Source organism: Lolium perenne, chromosome 4 (genome assembly GCF_019359855.2).
Source record: "Lolium perenne isolate Kyuss_39 chromosome 4, Kyuss_2.0, whole genome shotgun sequence".
In the NCBI taxonomy this organism is placed as follows: Eukaryota; Viridiplantae; Streptophyta; class Magnoliopsida; order Poales; family Poaceae; genus Lolium; species Lolium perenne.
This window is the reverse complement of record NC_067247.2, coordinates 194,470,261-194,476,260: the sequence shown is the minus strand read 5'-3', so window position 1 is coordinate 194,476,260 and position 6,000 is coordinate 194,470,261.

The window sequence follows — 6,000 nt, the reverse complement described above, 5'->3', positions numbered from 1 at the left end:
CAGAGGGGTAGAGAGGGGATCATGTTAAAAATCACACAAATGACCATCATCACATGTGAGATGGTTTTGAGATTTCCTTTGATTTGATTCTTGTTTCTTTGATGCAATTGTGTTTGTTTATCATATATAAGTATTCTACAAGCAAGAGATCAAGCAATGGTGGCCTTGGTTGAAGATTTGCAAATTTGGCTAAGTGTATGTGAGTGAATTTTGGGGATTTTCTCCCTATTTGATTTCTCCCCAGTTGAGTTGACTTTTGTTGACTCTAATGTGGTTCTTATTAGTTTAGAAACATTTTAAGACCATTGAAACAAATTCAAAGGGTCTTGTTCAAAGATTTGCAAATTTGGCCATAACACATAAGAGATGAGGTGTCAAATTTTACTAAACTTGTAAATGGTTGATCTTGCTTTACTTGGACATGGGTTAGGGTCAATTTAGTGTTATATGAAGTTTAGAAATGGTTTCCCATCATTTGGTCAAGGTTTAAAGTCATAGGTCCAAAATTGGGTATTATGGCTATGTGTCACATATGCTTCTATGCATATGTTGCATTTGATTATTAATTTGGCTTGGCTTGACCCAATTGGTGTGGTTGAGTGTTGAATGGTATATAGGAGTGATCCCACCATTCACAACATGTATTAGGGTCAAGATTCTTAAAATCACAAATTTGCTATTTTGCTCTCATATGCCTCTATGGCATTTTTAGTTTCTTTTTAATTTCTTTGGAAACCACTTGGAATTGGTTTGATAGGTACTAGGTAAGGTGTATGAAGATTTTCCAAACCTCTAAGCAAGGTAGAAAAGCTTAGGGTAAAGTTTTATAAATATAGCCATAGGCACATATGCCTTTTTCTTATTTATTTTCCTTTTATTTTATTTTAACTAGGATGGTGAAAAGAGGGGTGAGGTTTAGGGTTTAAGATCACTTCAAATACTAATGACAAGCAATCATAGCAATAGCACAAGAATTAAGCAAGATCACTATGTATCCTACTTAATTAATAAAAAAAATTGTTGGTTCCAAAATTTGGAACTAGTGAAATTCATTTGTTTTATTTTGTAATTCTTGGGATGTTACAAACCCTTCCCCCTTAAACAAATCTCGTCCCGAGATTTTAAGAAAAGTTAGGTTCCTAAGAGAGATTGAGCATTTTATTAACAGGAAGACATACTTGGCATGGTCTGGGGTGCTTCACGAGCTTGATGGCGATCATGTGGTAGAAACGGCCGTTGTTGTTGTTCTGGTTCCTTCTACTGCGGCAGCAACTGTTGCTGAGCAGGTGCAGCGGTATTGGCGGCAATCCTGGCAAGCTTCTTGGGGCACTCATTGGAGAAGTGACCCACAACTCCACATTCGTAGCAGTTGACGGTGGACTTGTCCTTGGGAATGATGGGGGTAGCATTGCTTCCAGTCCTTGGGGCAGTATTGGTGTTGTTGTTGTTCCCATTGTTGTTGCTGTTGCTGGGGTGGTTGTTGTTGTTGTGGCTGTTGTTGTTGTTGTTGTTGCCTCCGGGCTTCGGGGGTCCTCCGTTGTTATTGGGGTAGTTGGGGCGATAAGTCTGAGCAGGGGGCTTGCTGTATCTTGGGGTGAATCCTCCAGAGGAGTTGTTGCAGTACTTCTGGGTATGGTGGGGTCCATTCTGGTTCATCATTCTACGCTTGCGGTTCTCATTGGCCTGATGCAGCTTTCCTTCCATCTGTATGGCTGAGTCCACGAGGGCTTCGAGGTCAGCGAACGGAATGTTCACTAACACAGTCTGCATCTCATCGTGCAGTCCGTTCAGAAATCTTTCCTTCCGCTTCTCATTGGTGTCGGTCTCATCCGGGGCGTACCTTGACAGTGTTAGAAACCTGTCGCGGTATTCCACCACGGACATTCTTCCTTGTTTGAGTTCACGGAACTCGTCTCTCATCTTCTTGATCAGTCCTTGAGGCACATGGTATTTGCTAAACTTCAGCTTGAAGTCTTCCCAGGTCATCATCTGTCCCGCATTCATTGCACGGGCACTTGTCCACCAGGCTCTGGCAGGTCCTGACAGGTAGTGGGTGGCGAACGATGCTTTTCTGCGGCTTCAACTCCCGCAACTTCGAGGTTGTTCTCCATGGTCTGGAGCCAGTCATCAGCATCAAGGGGATCTTCAGTCTTGTTGAATATCGGAGGGTTGGTGTGCTGAAAGTTCTTCAGCTTCGATCCAGGGTGATCGTGGTTTCCATGGCCTTGATTGTTCTGAGCTAGCTGTTGCAGTGCAGCAATGTTGGCTTGGCGTTCAGCTCTCTCGACTTCTCGGTCTGCCATCATCGTCTGCAGCAGTTGCATCATGGCATCTTGGGTGGCGTTGCGGGTTGGTGGGGCCATCTAAACATTGAGATAGATGATAAGATAAGAGGGAAATTCTATGGTTTGTTTTGTTAAGGTTTAAAAAGTTCATAATATTGAAAACTTGAGTAGTGTTGCGGGGGTAAAAACCAACAACACTTTTTCATTCATACCAAGCATCATACATTACAAAGCTAACACACTGTTGGTTTGAAGAACCATTCATCGCTCTACGATACAAGGGGATCCTGATACAACTCACACATACGAAAGTGCTTTAAATGAAACTACTCTTCAGGGGGGGATTCTTCATCTTCACGGTTAATGTGCTTGGCGAGAGGCGAGGGCGTTGTCCAAATCCCTACGGGTTTTGTACTTCCTGAAGTCCTGGTGTGCTACATAGGGGTTCATCTCCGGGTGCAGGGGCATGGTCATCGGTCTTCCCATGGGGTCATGTCTTGGGTAGTAGATGAAGCGAGTGTTCTTGATCTTGTCCTCATTTTGTCCGCACAGACGGAAAATTGCTTCTTGCATAGCTCTGACTAGTCCTTCCTTCCAAGTGTTTCCCGTTACAGAAAACCAGATGGTTTCCCATACCGGGGCTCCAAGCTTCCTTCGTAGATCAGTAGAAACGTCCCACCGGGGTGGTTCTCCGGAGTGGTTTTTGAGGGGTATTCCGAAGAACTCGGGATACGGGTGGCCTAGGTATTCCACTAGTTGCTTCAAATCCTTTTTGAACCTCAGTTCTCCTCCGTGACCAAGCTGATAGCACTCCCATTTGTATTCCATCTATGACAAAGAGGAGGAGTAAATTAGAGAAGTATTCCAGTGTGCAAAATTTTAGATAGTGCAACAAAGAAAAAGTAGAGTATGAATTTCTCATTTTGAAAAAGATCTTAAGGATAAGAGTGAGAATAAGTTTTTCACAAATATTTACTTCTTTGGTTTTGAAACTAAGTTTTACAGACGTCCATTCTAACTAGGGTCTCCTAAGGTCAACAATGGCTCTGATACCAACTTGTCAACACCCGGATTTTTAAGTCCAGATGCCTATTATGCCATTCATCGCAATCCCAGGAATATTGTTTTTGCGAGACATAATAGATTGATATCACAACACATCATTCATTACATACCATAATCGTCTTACAAATAAAGGATCACATGATCCATTCTCATTACAACAGTAGAAGTTCTATTTATTCATTACATAACACATAGCGGAAGCGAAAGTAGCGTAGTAGTAGTCCATCTATTCCACAGGAGCAGCCCCATTTACGTCGGGAGTGATCCTAGTTGTCGTAGACGTCTGCTTGTCATTCTTAGGGTTACGGTACTCGTCTTCATAGTCTGGCCATTTGAATAGCCAGGGACACAGCCATGAGTACTTTAAAGTACTCGCAAACTAATACTAAGGTAAATACTATCAACTATAGTAAGGGGGTTCTAAGCTCTAGTTTCATTTGCATAAAGCCAGTTTTATTTCATAAGCACTTTTAATAATCAAAGCCTCTTCAAATAACTAACTCAAGTGGGAACATTTGTGTCATTCCCACAACTCAGTTGTGATTCAAAGTCAAAGTCACCTTTCAACTCAAGTCACAAGTCACCATTCATATTTTTAGAAAAATTCTGATGACGGAACAGTATGGCCTTTCCAACTGTCCATAACCGCGGACGCGGCTATTCGAATAGGTTTAACTCTGCAGAGGGTGTACACTTGTGCCACAACAATTGCAATAGTTCGTCAGGGGTAACTGGCCCTGATTTATCGTACGCAGTACGCGAACTACCAATCCTAACCTTTCATTTACATACTCTAGTATGAGCACCTCTCCCCATGAGCTTGGCCTCCCGGTGAAAACCGCAGTCAACCCGGGAACTGCACAGGGCTTGGGCTGGACATTCACCTCATTTCACGTCAATTCACATCACTTCACCAGTACGGAGGCAGCCTCGGCATAACCCCTATGACGCTTGTTTAGAGGGAACCCATACTAAAATACATAAGTTTCCGGCTAAGCCTTACCCAGATTCAGGTATTGTGGGGGTACTTGTAAAATTGGAATGGTATCGCATCCGAACCCAACCATCAGTGTTTTTTGTAAAATTCACCAAGTCATTCACCAGTCATATTCACCTTCAAAATCTCTCAATAGAATGACTCATCATTCCAAGGTTTTCAAAGTCATTTCACTTCACAAATTCCCAACTAGAGTAGTCACTTTTAATCTTGAGCACTAGCAACTAGTTATGAGGGGTGCTAAGTATCTTGGAGCTTGCTAGGCTAAGTGTGATGCTCTTGTACTATTCTATAATTCAACCAAGTGAATCATAAATCAAAAAGTAACTTTGATAAATAAAATCAAGTAAAACTTGTAAAGTAAAAACTTGGGATAGGTTCATAAAGTAAAATGTAATGGTGCCTTGCTCTTGTAGAGCTTTGCACGAGGGAACCTTGCAAGAGTGTTAGCTTGCCTTGATTGGTGATGTGATCAAAGTTTTCTTGCTCTTCCTCTTGGTAGAAGACATCTTCCTCTTGATAGTCTCCGGTACTAGCGTCTATAAACGAATACGAGGATACAATCACCAAACAACACTTAAGTAGTCTTAATTAGCCTTAATGGCTCACACAATGGATCTTAGCATCACTACTTAACATCTATTCACAATTTATTCTAGGGTTTCTTTATTTAACAAATAGGAAAATAATTTCCTCTCATTGAAAATTTAAATTAAGGTTTCTCTTTGGTTTGGAGAAATAATTTCCTCTTATTGAATTCTTCTTAAGATTTAATTTCTCTTATGAATAATATATGACCTAGGTTGACCAAAGTCAACCTGTTCATACTTATCATTTGAGAAAAATGATTTAAATGAGGTTCCATACCTCATGCAATTTAATACTAACATGGTAGTAATTTAATGCCACCAAATAATTCAATATGAGATTATATAGACCATGGTCACTACCTCATGTTGAATTACTTGAGAACAAGATTTAAATGAGAGGAATACCTCTCATATGATTTAACACATAGTTGTAACTAATTCAATAAAAACTACGATTGAGGTGATTCAATATTCTCAAATAACCAGGGATGATCCCATGTTGACCAAGGTAAACACTTCACACTTAGTATTTGAGAAAAGTGATTTAAATGAGATTCATCATTTCATGTGTTTTAAATAACCTTTGCAACTTGAATACTATGTTGATTTAAATTCTACAAGTGAGCAAGTATGAGCCTAAGCAAATAAAGGTCAACACATTACTTCATATCACTTGTGAGAATGATTTATATGAGGTGCTACACCTCATTGGTTTAAATTCTAAAATTTGGATATAGTTTAAATGGGCTAGTATTGACTACATAGCCAATATTTTGATTCTAGCCCATGATCATGTACAGAACCCATATCATATTTTTACATACTAAATTAGAGTTTGTTAAATTTGAATTATTGCAATTGGATTCACTTCAAAATTCAAAGTGGTTGATTTTTAAGATTTATTTGAAAATAGAAAAGTATCTGTTTTGTTATTTTTGCTATTCAAAAACTACACAAGGTATGAGTTTGAATCCAGTGGGGTTAGTTAGAGCAATTCATAAGCTTTCCAGAATATTTGGATTTGCTAAATTTGAGTTTGTAGATTTTGAACTATTCAATTTAT